General features: G+C 34.7%; 1 protein-coding gene and 1 long non-coding RNA gene across 5 annotated transcripts in view; one reads left to right on the forward strand and one right to left on the reverse strand.

The window, feature by feature from the left end:
* The window catches only part of LOC149131056 (uncharacterized), a 68,359-nt gene extending 59,434 nt beyond the window's left edge, over positions 1–8,925 (forward strand). Inside the window, exon 3 of the mRNA XM_089342070.1 lies at positions 7,234–8,925. The gene's annotated coding sequence lies outside the window, so the exon portion shown is untranslated. The remainder of the gene's footprint in view (positions 1–7,233) is intronic.
* Positions 1–15,000, reverse strand: part of LOC149131055 (uncharacterized) — an 81,111-nt gene that overhangs the window by 64,794 nt on the left and 1,317 nt on the right. For 2 of the 4 annotated variants that reach the window (XR_016238399.1, XR_016238397.1), the window contains exons 1-4: positions 14,835–15,000; positions 13,239–13,301; positions 2,452–2,528; positions 1,035–1,092 (exon numbers count right to left, since the gene is read on the reverse strand). The exon at positions 14,835–15,000 is cut by the window's right edge. This is a non-coding gene — a long non-coding RNA (uncharacterized LOC149131055). The remainder of the gene's footprint in view (positions 1–1,034; positions 1,093–2,451; positions 2,529–13,238; positions 13,302–14,834) is intronic. The other 2 variants (XR_016238396.1, XR_016238398.1) reach the window with 2 other exon arrangements.

Consider the following 15,000-nt stretch of genomic DNA (forward strand, 5'->3'; position numbering starts at 1 on the left):
TATATATATATATATATATATATATATATATATATATATATATATATATATATATATATATATATATATATATATATATATATATATATATATATATATATATATATATATATATATATATATATATATATATATATATATATATATATATATATATATATATATATATATATATATATATATATATATATATATATATATATATATATATATATATATATATATATATATATATATATATATATATATATATATATATATATATATATATATATATATATATATATATATATATATATATATATATATATATATATATATATGCATGCGTGGCTGTGTGGTAAGAAGCCTGCTTCCCAACCACATGGTTCCGGGTTCAATCCCACTGCGTGACACCTTGGGCAAATGTCTTCTACTATAGCCTCGGGCCGACCAAAGCTTTGTGAGTGGATTGGGTAAACGGAAACTGAAAAAAGCCCTTCGTATATATATAAATATATATATATATATATATGTATATATATATATATATATATATATATATATATATGTACATATGTAAGTATGTATGTATAAACTGGTGGTGCTGCAGAATGGCCACACCCTTAGGGCTGAAACGTGTAAAAGAATTAAAAGAATCTATAGACACACACATTACACCTCTATGTATAAAATCGTCCAATGAACTATCTTGCTGTTATCAGTCAACGATTTATTAAAATGCATGAAAGATGGAAGCCGCAGTAGGTTACAGCCGACACATCTGTTATGGTTGGTTAAATGTTTTAATTCCCAACGCTGGCCGTTTACAGGTAGTCCAGCTTTAGCCAACGGCACCCATATATATTATATTGTTGTGGTCTCAAATAACTAGCTTTTAACGGTCCACGATTTATTAAAATACATGAGTTGGGATATCTTTATTCCGCTACATAATTTCTGTTAAGGTTTCCATCATTCGCCCTAAGAAAATGGCTGTCTTGATCTACCGACGTTTCGAGATAACCAAGGCCTGATAGGTTTGTGACACTCACCTATGTTTTCGCTTTCTTTTTATTATCAACGTTGCCCCATAGCTTTAGAACCGGAGAACTGAAAGAAAAAGATATGTCAATATATAAATACTTAAAACTGAAAATAACAACCAAACAAAAAAAAAAAAAACGTGAATTGAAAATAAATAAAAACAAAAATATAAGAAGTGGATTGTAATTTGCTTGAAGAATTGTGATAAAAAATAATTATCAAAATAATCCTTTCAATGATAGGCACAGGGCCTGAAATTTTTTTTGGCGGGAGCCTAGTCGATTACATCGACCCCAGTGGTCGACCTCGGCGGAATTTGTACTCAGAACAGAAAGACGGACGAAATGCTGCCAAGCATTTTATCCAGCAAGCTTACGACTCCTCTGATTCACTGTCTTAATAATAATAATAATAATAATAATAATAATAATAATAATAATAATAATAATAATAATGCTTTCTACTAAAGGCGCAAGGCCTGAAATTTGAGGGGAGGAACAAAGTTGGTTACATTGACCCAGTGTTTCCTGATGAAGTTTATTGATGTAGAAACACGTGTTTATAGCTGTCCTCTTCAGAAAATTGGCTGCCTTGAAGATATTACACTTTGCAAAAATTCTTAAAGTTTTTGAAATTATCTCCCCTTATCATCTGGTGACACTACCAGCTGCCAAGAAGCAAGTATTCTACCATTTCTAAAAGCGAAGAGAATTTCAATAAATGAAAAATTTATCTTGTATATTATTTAATATACCCTTATTCATCTTTACTTCATAAATATATGCCATTGGCTTCTTTGAATTATTCCGCTTGGCTCATTTACGTTTCTGACCTATGAATACATACATACATACATACATACATACATACATACATACATACATGCATACATGCATACATACATACATACATGCATACATACACACACACACAGAGGCGAGCACGCACACAAACATCTCTCTACCTTTCTCTCTCTCTCTCTATATATATACAAATACATATATATATATTTGCAAATATATATATATATATGCAAACACATATATATGCATACATATATATATATATATATATATACACATACACACACCTATATATATATGTACACATACACACACACACACACACACACACACACACACACACACACACACATATATATATATATATATATATATATACATCTGTATCTCTCTCTCTCTATCTACATACGTATGTATATGTATTTATATGTGCATATATATACATACATACATGCATATATATATACATACATGTATATATATATATATATATATATATATATATATATATATATATATATATATATATATATATATATATATATATATATATATATATATATATATATATATATATGTATGTATATCATAAGAAGCATTCAGAGAATGAAACAAAACTCACGAGAAGGACTCCACTAGGCGTGTATGTGATGTATATACAATATATACAGGTCTTCAAATCAGAGTCGATGATGTTAACTGAAAACGAATTATGGAACAGCTGTAAACGTATGGAATTAAATCTTCTTTGCCTCTCATATCTTTTTCACGGCTATATATATATATATATATATATATATATATATATATATATATATATATATATATATATATATATATATATATATATATATATATATATATATATATATATATATATTAATGTGTATATATATATATATATATATATATATATATATATATATATATATATATTTTTATTTATATTTATATATATATATATATATTTATGTATATATATTTATATATATATATTTATATATTTATATACGCATGTATCTATATATATGTATATATATTGTATACAAATATATGTAACATATATATATATATACATATATGTATATATGTGTATATATATATATATATATATATATATAAATATATATATATATATATATATATATGTATATATTTATATGTACAAATTCATTTGTATTCATATATTCATATATATATGCAGATACTACATATATATATATATATATATATATATATATATATATATACGTATATATATATATATATATATATATATATATATATATATATATATATATATGTATATGTATAGATATATGTATATATATGTATATATTATATTTTATTTTATCTAGTTTCAGCTCATGAGCTGTGGCCATGCTGGGGCACACACAAATATATATATTTTTTTATAATCATATATCTATGTATACATATATCTACAAATATATTTATTTGTGTGTTTACTACACACGCACACACACACACACACACATTCACTCATACACCTTCATACACACACACACACACACACACACACACACACACACATATATGTCTTGGAACTTATTAACTTTGTAAAAAAAAAATGCATTTTCTTTCATTTTATCCATGAATTACGTATTTTTGGTTTGTTATTGTCGTTCATTTAATCATGTATTTATTAATATTATCAGATGACATTTGTGAAAATGCCCAAAACACAAAAAGATAAGGCCTTTTCTGAATGGATACTATAACACCCAACACACTATTATTTCATTTAAACAAAGTGATCAATCTATTTTGCCGCCATTGTTCTATCGTCTGCTACGCTTGAGAACAGTAAAATTCAATTGTTTTAGTCGCTCTTCGACATTCATTGGCAATTTTCCAGTGGGAAGGAGAGAAAAAATAAAATATTCATTTGTATTTAATGTATGCATATATGTAATGTGTATACATTAGTGTCTGTATGCATTTATATTTTCGCATGTATACCAATGAATTTCTTTCTGCTTTCGGGCACTTATTTCTTTGCATCTGTCTGCCCCTTAGTCTGCCCCTCTCTCTTTCTCTCTCTATCCCTCATCTGCAGACAGATGCAAAGATATAAGAGCCCGAAAGCGAAAAGAAATGCACTGATATACATGCGAAAATATAAATGCGTATATATATATAAATATCTACACGCACAAACGCACCAATGTATATATGGTCATACGCACACACATACATATATATGTATATATATATACACACATATATGTATATATATATATATATATATATATATATATATATATATATATATATATATATATATGTATGTATGAATGAACAGATCAATACATACATACATACATACATACATACATTCATACCTGGTTATATACATACCTCTCTACGTACTAGAGTTTGTCTCTGATACCAAACTCGAAACGTGTACTTTTAACAATCCAAAAGTATTAATTGATGGAAGTTATATATAACATATATAAGCCTTCTTTTCACCAGCCTCTCATAATATATTTTTTCTGTTGGCTTTCATATACAAATCTTAGGCTTACATCGAATGCCTATGAACTGAGACTCAGCCAAATTCAAGAGGGTACACCTTTATTCATTTTAATTCAATGCAATTCCTGAAAGGTTGTCTGAAATTTTAGGGACTATTAGAAATGTGTTGAATAGAAGGACCTAAATATTTAGTAAATGAGAGGAAGTCACTGGTAAAAATGATCGATGCCTTACATGAAATTAAACCTATGCATATACTTCCTGTCTCTTGCTTTTTTCAAATCAGGGACGTGGTTCACAGGTTGTTCATTGAGTGAGATCTGTGGAAACTATGTGGAACTTTGAGTATTACAAGACTGAGTTGAAGAAGTGTCCTCAAGAATAACGCTGGGACTGTTAAAAAAAAAGCATCGATATGGCTCTGGGTGAGAGAGGGTGAACGGTGGGGGTTAGTAGGATGCCGCGTGGATACGGTTCTAAGTTTGAGCAAAACATATGCCAGGCCTTGTGGACGAAGGTTTATGTTGTAAGTGTCGAAACACTCTGTCAACCCAGGATACGACAGTGACGATGTCTCTAACTATTGCATCTGTAAACGTATGCTACGCTCACTCACTCTCTTTGATATCTATCTGTCTATCTATCTATCTATTTATCTATATATATATATCTATATCTATATATATATATATATATATATATATATATATATATATATATATATATATATATATATATATATATATATATATATATATATATATATATGTATATATATGTATATTTCTATCGTCTTGGCTCAGCAGCCCTCACCGTTTGTTTTTACTGTCTTGTTCTCACTGTCCTGTTCTTGTTAACACTTTCACCCTCCGCAAAAATTTCCAAATTTTATTTAATTTGCTTTGCGGGAAGGACTGTTCCAACGAAGTCGCGTATTGTCCTTGCTTTCGAAACGCAGAGTAGATGAAACAGGGACAACTGACGAAGGGGTATACTCTTTATGCTGCATGTCTCGTTTCTCTGTTTTTTTCGTAATTCGAAAAAAGTTCTTTTCGTGTTTTCGTCTTTATGTTTTCGTTTCTCATTGTGTTTAACGTTTTTTTTTTTTATGTCCCGTACCCATATATGCATGTATGTATACATATAGATGTAGGTATGTACATGTTGCAAGAAGCTTGCTCCTAGATAGCATGGTTCTGGGTTCAGTCCCACTGCGTAGCACCTTGGGGAAGTGCCTGCCACTATAGTCTCGGGCCGACCAAAAGCTTGTGAGTGGATTTGGTAGACGGAAACTGAAAGAAGCCCGTTGTTTATGTATATATATATATATATATATATATTATATGGATATATTTATATATATATATTATATGTATACACACGCGCGCGTATACACATATTTAGATTTGTATATATATATATGCATATATATATATATATATATATATATATATATATATATATATATATATATATATATATATATATATATATATATATACACGTATACGTATATAATTTTCTTTTTATCTTTTATCTGTATTAGTGATTGCAGTTCGGCCATGCTGGTGCACCCTCTTGAGGAGTTTGATTGTACAAATTGACTTGTTAAATGAACCTATATGTAATTGAATATTCGTAGAATATTCATCCTTAACATCCTTCCCAAATCGAATTTGTGTGTCGTACAATCTATGATAAGCTGGCTTCCTTGAATTAGAGCTTACAGCAGTCACGGGCAATCTTTGGCCCATGAGACTTTCTGAACGGGAAGCCTGACAAAAAGTTGTCTTCAATATGTTTAATAGAACTGCCCGCCAAACGCTGTGTACGGCCCGCTTCTTGTAAAAGAAGTTTAACCGTGCCTGAATTAGAGGTACAATTTATTTGATGCGCGTCCAGTTGCATTTATACTCCTTTAGTCGATCTGGGGCTATTGTAAAGATACACGACCATGATGCGACGCAGTGAGATCGAACCTTCGACCTCTTGCTTGATGAGGAAACAAAATATTACGCCTCTATATGTATGTATGTCTTTGAGTTTGTGTTTCTCCTCCGCCACTGCTTACAGTCGGCGTTGGTTTATTTTCGTTCTCATAGCTTGATAGTTTTTGCAAAAAGTGCGTGACAAGAATAAGAAGCCGGATCAGAAATAGGACGATTTGTGGGACTAAACCGGTCAAGGCATTACCGCCACAACATCGCCACAGTGTAGTGACTGAAACAAATAAGAGATAACAGATAAAGTACACACACACACACGAACGTATATGTATACGCATGGAGACATACATGCATATACATATATTATTTGCACATATGTACGTATATATATTTACATATCTATCATCTATAAATATGTATATATGTACACACACACAGACACATACACGCGTGCACATATATATAATGCGCGCGCGTGTGTGTGTGTGTGTATTGTATGGAAATAGCTCTGAGAATTTGTAAATAAGTATGCGAAATAAGCAAGGCGGGTGGTGGGGGTAAAGATTCGGAGAATGAAAGCTATCTGATTCCAACAATATCTCATGATATGCGCGAGCACACACGTGTGTCTTATACTCCCACACAGGGCTCACACGCTTAACGGAATTCCTTCCTCGCTAAGAAATAAAAATAAAATCACGTCTACCCAAGAACGCTAATCTGTTGGTTGGTACAATGACATCCACTCCTTGCCCCTTAGCGAAATGAACCTCAGTTCTGCTGAACCATATGTTTGTTGTTTTGAATGTGTTCAGTATTTATAATGCTAAATGTCTTTTTGAGTTGTTTTATGCAGCATATTTTACACGCCTCGTCGGTGATTTGTATATTTCTTATGAACTAACAACTACTTAGCGACTTTTTTTTTTCAATCTTTTATCTTTTATTTGTTTCAGTCGTTGCACCACGTCCATGCTGGAACACCGCTTTGGAATGTTGAAAAGTGCTGGGATCGATTTGTCTGTTCTCGATACTCATGAGCATTTTTTTTTCTTAAAATCTGATATTTATTTTATCGGTCTGTTTTGCCGAACTGTTAAGGTACGTCGTCGACATAACCAACAAACCAACACCGGCTGCCAAGCGGCAACGGGGAGACGAACATATACATACATGAACACTTACATACATACATGCACACATACACACACACAATACACACATACATACATACATACATACATACATACATACATGCACACATCCATGTATATGGGTATGTACGCATTTATGCATGCATACATGTATGTATGTATGTATCTATACGCATGTGTTTGTCCACGTGTGTATCGGTGGCGATTTTCCTCCTCCTTCTTCCCTTCCTTTGGACTTTCCTTTATTTCTGACGAAGAGCTTGGTTCGAAACGTTAAATTCTCTTTCCTTCCTTTCCTGAGCATCTGATAGTACATTACTTGGACCACGTCCTCGCGTTATTGTTTTTTCTTGTTTGTTCTTCTTTGTTTGGATTCACTATATATAGACCTCATATTTTCTACGACCACTATTATAGCGCTAGTGGAGTTAAACAGATGGTAAAGATACTTTCATGTACCTAATGTTTGGACAACATGTGTGTGTTTTTACAACTTTAACCAATCTGCAAAATGTGGGAGGTTTTTGCCGCACCTAGGAATTCTATCATATCTATATGTGTTTCTTGCTTATCGCTACGTTCATATTTAGAAATCAGATTGTTTCATGGCTTCAGTTTTTTTCTTAGGCTACAGGAAATGATACACAAAATAGTTATTTTCCACGTCTTTAAAACCCAATTATTCTTGATTTGCAATTGTTTGGCAAGTGATTCGCTCTCGTATCGATTATTGATAGGAGAACAAATATTTGCATTTCGACAGACATTATAAAAATAGCGCAGGATTCTCCCACGATGCAGTCTTAGATTGTAAAAATGGCCACCGCTGACCATGTTTCTACTACAACGCAAGCATGTTTGTGTGGTTAAGAAGCTCAATTTGAAAGCATATGGTTCTGGGTTCGGTTCCACTATGCGGTATCATTGGTCAAGTGTCTTCTACTATAGCCTCTGTCCGACCAATATCTAGTGAGGGAATCAGACGGAAACTGTGTAGAATCCCGTCGTACCCCCATACACACAGGAGTGTGGTAAGTAGCTTTGCTTACCAACCACATGGTTGCGGGTTCAGTCGTACTGCGTGGAACCTTGGGCAAGTATCTTCTACTATAACTTCGGGCCGACCAAAGCCTTGTGAGTGGAATTGGTAGACGGAAACTGAAAGAAGCCCGTCGTATGTGTGTGTGTGCGTCGTTGAAGATCGCAGTCAGATGACTGAAACAAGTAAAATACTAAAAGAATAGTCCCAACTGATCGCACTTGGGAATCCAACTGTAAAATGTAGTCAGGGTTGGTTCCGATAAGACCCTATTGCGGGGGTGCCTGGGGACTCTATACCACCCCCTCGACCTTCCCGAGAACAGTGAGCGGAGAAGATGGATGGACGGATAAGATGATCGTGTAAAGTATCTTGAAGATGTTCGTAATGGTAGTATAATGCGAGAATCTTCAGAAAAACACAATGCAAACAAAATAAAATAAAAAAAAAACAAACCAAAATATACATCATGGAACTTTTATTAATAAAAACACATATCACATAGAACTTAAGAGATATAAAATCCTAGCGACTAACAAACATTTATCACACCCTAGTAACAGATTAAGACTCTCATCTTAGTAACGTTTATGCAAGTATGTGTGCATATATATATATCTAAATATATGTGTGTGTGTGTGTGTGTGTGCATTTGTACACACACACACACACACACACACACATATATATGGGAGAAAGAGACAAAGCGAGAGAGAGCCAAAAAGAGAGATAGGGAGGGACGGAGAGGAAGTAAGGGAGAGAAGGAGCGGGCGAGAGAGAGAGAGAGAGAGAGAGAGAGAGAGAGAGAGAGAGAGAGAGAGACGCGTTTCCCTAAGCAAACGAGAGATAACTACTTCACGTAGCAGACGTTGTTCGATCGAAGCTGCTATTTCACTCAGTCGCTACTCAAAAGTTTCTTACTATCTGCTATCTTTCCTCCTCCTCATCATCATAATCATCTTTATCACTACCATTATCAACCACGATGACGACAGCGAACGAATGGACGGACGGACACCGCCGACAAATAACGACCACGCCAACACCTTCGTCGTTCGTCGTCGTCGTCGTCGTCGTCTATACGGCTATTAAACAAAAGGCGAAAAGGATACTTCCTTGTCGTACCCCCGGCTCAATCTTAAAACACTCAACGTAGCACAAATTAAATTTGATGGCTCGCCGTATCCTGAGAATAAAGTGACAATACTAATTCTATAAAAGGCTGAAGAAATCCCATTTCTGTCATCACTGATCATAATTTTTCACGAATATCGGTGTCAAAAGTTTTTTAATGGTCAATATAAGCAATAAATAATTCTTTATCATATTCCATTTGTTCCCTTTTCCAGTTTCGAAACCCTAACCGCTTCCTCCGCTATTTCTATTTCTCAGTTCATTTTAATTCTAACAACAATGACCTTCAAGTATGATTCACAGAAATAATTTACCAGAACAAATGTTGCGTTCCTGTCGTATTTCTATGGCTGTCTCCTTGTTATTTATTTATCTACTTTTTTTTACTTGTTTCAGTCATTTGACTGCGGCCATGTTGGAGCACCGCCTTTTAGTCGAGTAAATCGACCCCAGGACTTATTCTTTGTAAGCCTAGTACTTATTATATCGGTCTATTTTGCCGAACCGCTAGTTTACGGGGACGTAAACACACCAGTATCGGTTGTCAAGCGATGTTGGAGGGAAAAGCACAGACACACAAACATATACATACATACATACATACATACATACATACATACATATATATATATATATATATATATATATATATATATATATATATATATATATATACATACGACGGGCTTCTTTCCGTTTCCCTTAACCAAATCCACCCACAAGCTGTTCTGCTGATTGGATCAACTGGACAACTGGAGCCCTCGTCATCGTAACTGACGGAGTGCTAGTTTTATCTGAGCAACGATAATAGTCTCATCTCCCAAATATCCACATATCCTGATGAAAGGGTTCTAACCCCACAATATCGTAGAAATACAAGGTAAAACTTCAACCGCTGGTGTGTCTTCACTCTCGTAGTTCGCTTTTGTATTTCATTTCACGCTGTTTCGGCATTAACAAGCTTTTATATAAGTTCGATTATTTCTTTCATTTTCATACTAAACTATGCTGTCTTCTTGAAATAACCTACAATCGTATTCTTTCCATCATTTCTTTCATCACATCTTTCTATCTTCATAAAGCAAAACGTTTTACTATCATTGTCTGATAATATCTTTTCTTGGTGCACTTTTTCTTGTTATTAATTTTACCGCTTTTAAAAAGATCTTTAGGGGCGCGTATTATTGAATTTTTTTTTTCAATCACATCATAGATTTATTTTTATTGATGTTTTTTTAACTTAGCTTAAACAATTTTCCTTTTTTATTCTTATTATCATAGTTTGAATTTCATGGCTCAGCTGTTGATATCGTTTAAATGATGTTATAACAATGTGAGGTTATATCTGTTTTGTTGTTTTGTAACAGATCTTCGTCCGTCAGTTTTATCGAACGTCTCATCTGTCACCCACTTCATTGATTCTCTTTCATTCTCTTTTGCTTTCATCCTTTCCCGTCATCCGACTGCGGCCATGCTGGAGCAGGCGATTTGAAGGGTTTTACTTGAAGAAACCGATTCCAGTATTTATTTTTCAAAGTACGGTACTTATTCTAGCGGTCTTTTGCCGAATTGCTAAATTACAACGACGTAAACAAACCAACACTAGTTATCAAGTGATGTTTACGGGGACGTAAACATACCAACATCGTTTGTCAAGCGATGGTGGGGTGGGGGACAAACACAGACACACAAACAAATATATATATGACAGGCTTCCCTCAGTTTCAGTTCACCGAATCCACTCACAAGGCCTTAGTCGGCCCGAGGCTATAGTAGAAGACACTTGCCAAAAGTGAAATCCTCGATCTTCGATCTTCTGATCACCTGTTTCGACAATCACTACTGCTATCCAGTGCTCCTTGAACTCAGGTGATTTTATATTAACCCTTTGCTTTTTCATAAGTTTGTCCTTAACGTCCACCTTTAGTTACCCCTTGTTTCATACATTCTGAGTAATAGAAATTATACGTACAAATAGATGTACGACTGCTATTTTTACGTTTAGAGCTCTATGTAGATTATCATAATCCAGTCTGATTCTTGTATAGTCGTTAAGTAACTTCTATGCTGAGTAGTATTATTTGTTATGAGCTGCAGAGTAAAATGTAGGCTAAATAGGAATAAACACAAGTTTGTATTAAAGTTCCTATGTGCGTTTCACCATTATAGTTGTTTGTTGCCCTGCGATAGATGTTCCAAGTGCTTATAGATGTTGAACGATAGCGGAACCCAAGGGAACACTTTATTGTATGAAGTTGCTTGATAAAATAAAGTTTTCCTTGAGGAGTCGTTACGGTTGAGCATCTGTATGCGTTCAGGGTAACATAAAACTCTCCCTTCATAAGTCCCAAGTCACATGTGATTCACAAGACAAGCAAAAGGTTAAAGTGTCTTTCTCTTAGATTATTCGTTTTCCAGTACTAAAAATTCTAATCTTGTTTGAGCTGGATTTTGAATACAAAGGCCTTAATTTCTTGCCTAGATGTGTACCTCTAACTAAAAGTAGCTTGTTGGCATCTGCAACTAGAGAATGTCTTTTCTTTTCGTCCGAGAGATCGCACGTGGTACTAAAACTCCAAATATCTATTCAGTGAATCATGAGCTTCTAACGAATGGACTTATTTATGATTGCATGACTGCTTCTTTGTACTCGGTTGACTAACAAATTACAAAGCAAACACCCACCAAATCATATATATATTATTCACCGTCGCAAAGGCGGCGAGCTGGCAGAATCGTCAGCACGCCGAGCGAAATGCTTAGCGGTATTTCGTCTGTCTTTACGTTCTGAGTTCAAATTCCGCCGAGGTCGACTTTGCCTTTCATCTTTTCGGGGTCGATAAATTAAGTACCAGTTACGGACTGGGGTTGATGTAATCGACTTAATCCCTTTGTCTGTCCTTGTTTGTCCCCTCTATGTTTAGCCCCTTGTGGGCAATAATGAAATAAGAATCGTTAGCACGCCGGGCGAAATACTTAGCGGTATTGCGACTATCTTTACGTTCTGAGTTCAAATTCCGCCGAGGTCGACTTTGCCTTTTATCCTTTCGGAGTCGATAAATTAAGTACCAGTTGCGTACTGGGGTCGATCTAATCGACTGGCCCCCACCTCCCTAAAGATTTCAGGCTTTGTGCCTAGAGTAGAAAAGAATATTCCCCATCTCATACTGAACATTTGCATAACACTTAGTTCGATTTGTACATCACCAAGGTGTTTGAACTTCATTATATCACACTGCCATTACTTTGACAGATTATTCCCCCTTGTCAGTGAAAAGTCGATAAATACAACCGCTAGAGAAATCTCTTTCTTCACATCCACACGCTGTCGGCCCGATAACATTCATTCTCGCTCAATATTTAAAATAAAGTTTATTTCAACGACATTTTCAATTATCACTATGATATTCAAAATTTCGAGAGCAAAAATACTTATAAGCTAAGAGACAACTTCCTGTAATTTAATCTTTACTGTAAACAGATTCTAGCCGTCAATTCAAAGTTTAGCTCTGTCAGATATTTCTTTCACTTCTCTCCCCTCCTTTTTACTCTTCTTTACTGAAGAAAATAAACTCGCAACACCCCCCCCCCCAAAGACAAAAACAAAAACAACAATTTAGAGTGGATTCCTCACCTTTCGAAAAGAGGATTTCGTTGTACGTTAAACTGCTTTACTCTGAGTCACATCTTTTTACACCTGGAGCAAAAACAAGGATTAGAAGAAAACAAGGCATTCTTGAAAATTGTTATCCTAGAATTTTTAAACATAAAGCTTTGACAAGAGTCTATCAAGAGTCTATCAAAGCAAGAGTATGTCTACAGTCTATCTTCGTTTACTACTTTACGATGTTAGAGGACTGATGTACTTTTTTTTGCGAATAAACTAAGGACCATTGTGAAGTACATACAGAAAGGTATGTCTCAATCGAAGGTCAATATATGGCAGCAGGAGTAGTCTCAGAGTCACCGATCCGAAATGAGACGATAGGGCGCAGCTGTTAGTGCGTTGGCAATTTGGCACGGCTGATTGGACATTCAATTCATGTGTGAGGAGAGTATGTTCAGGCGCTGGAGGCAAACACATGCACACATGCACTCACTCACTCACTCACTCACACACACACACACACACACACACACGCACGTGCGCGCACAGAAATATAGGTTGATAGATAGGGAGAGAGAAAGAGACTACACATTTAAGTGTAACAAGATTCTCACACACATAAACAGAGAGAGGGGCAGAAGGGGAGTGGGGAGAGAAAGATATTACACATACATAAAAACAGAGAGGGGAGGAGGGTGATGGAGGATGGGTGGGATTGAGGAAGGGAGATATTAAAACGTTTGATGTCAATCAAAGAAGTCAACATCGAATTAGTGATGTCAAATGAGCGGCGCCACAACGGCTGTACCAAAACGTCTCATAACCTCACCAGCCAACTGCAGACATATGTTGACCATTTTGCTGAGAGCTTGTAGTTTTTATAAGCCACTTGCTTACTCGCATTGCGGCAAAATCACAGATAGGACCTGCTAGATGACTTCAAGTACCAGGGTTAAATTAAAAAATATCTCAATCTCAGCTTAATTCTTATGACCATTAAAGACAATTATTGTGTCTAAGCGGTGGGAAAGACCTACCCTCGTTTGGTCTCATCAACGTTAAATAGAATTAATAAGACGATCTTCATCATGATTTTTTTTTGTGAGACGTTTCATAATATGGAAGGTTTTCAAAATCTCCGTCAACAATTTATTACTAATGCACCAAACTTGCTACCAGATCGAAGAACAGCACATTCAGAAAGCATCGACAGTGTTCCAAATCAGAATGGTAGACAGAGACTATATATTTTCTTTGAGTAATTACGGAAATATTTCTTATTGACTTTGTTGCTTAGAAAGGTTAGCCAAAAGCAAGAAATGGCATCAAGAGTTACTTGCTCTTAGCATGCAGTATCTTTTCTGACACAAGGTAAGTTGCATTCAAGCATCATACTTTTTTTTTTAATAATTTGGCTATAAATGAAAATGTTGTATGTAATTGTTGACGTATTAAGAATTTAAAAACTTCGGGAGAACGTGAAATAATTTTTTTTTTTTTTTAGAACGGTAGCTTACTATCAATAAATAAATACTTTCGGGACCAATCCAGTGACTTACTCAGAGACCCTCCCGGTCTAGGAGCCCAATTCTGACCAATGTACGATGTAAGAAAAAAAGTTACCTTCTCGAGTCATACCGACTGATAAGGGCCGGTTTCCTGGTTTCATGGAGTATATATTCCCCACCTGGACAGGGGGACGCCGGTCCGTCGCAGGATTGGTCATTTTTGCCATCTGAGTGGAGAGAGCAGCGCGAAATCAAGTGTCTTGCTCAAGAACACAACGCGT

This window comes from Octopus bimaculoides, chromosome 25 (assembly GCF_046866305.1).
Source record: "Octopus bimaculoides isolate indiv1 chromosome 25, ASM4686630v1, whole genome shotgun sequence".
Taxonomy (NCBI): Eukaryota; Metazoa; Mollusca; class Cephalopoda; order Octopoda; family Octopodidae; genus Octopus; species Octopus bimaculoides.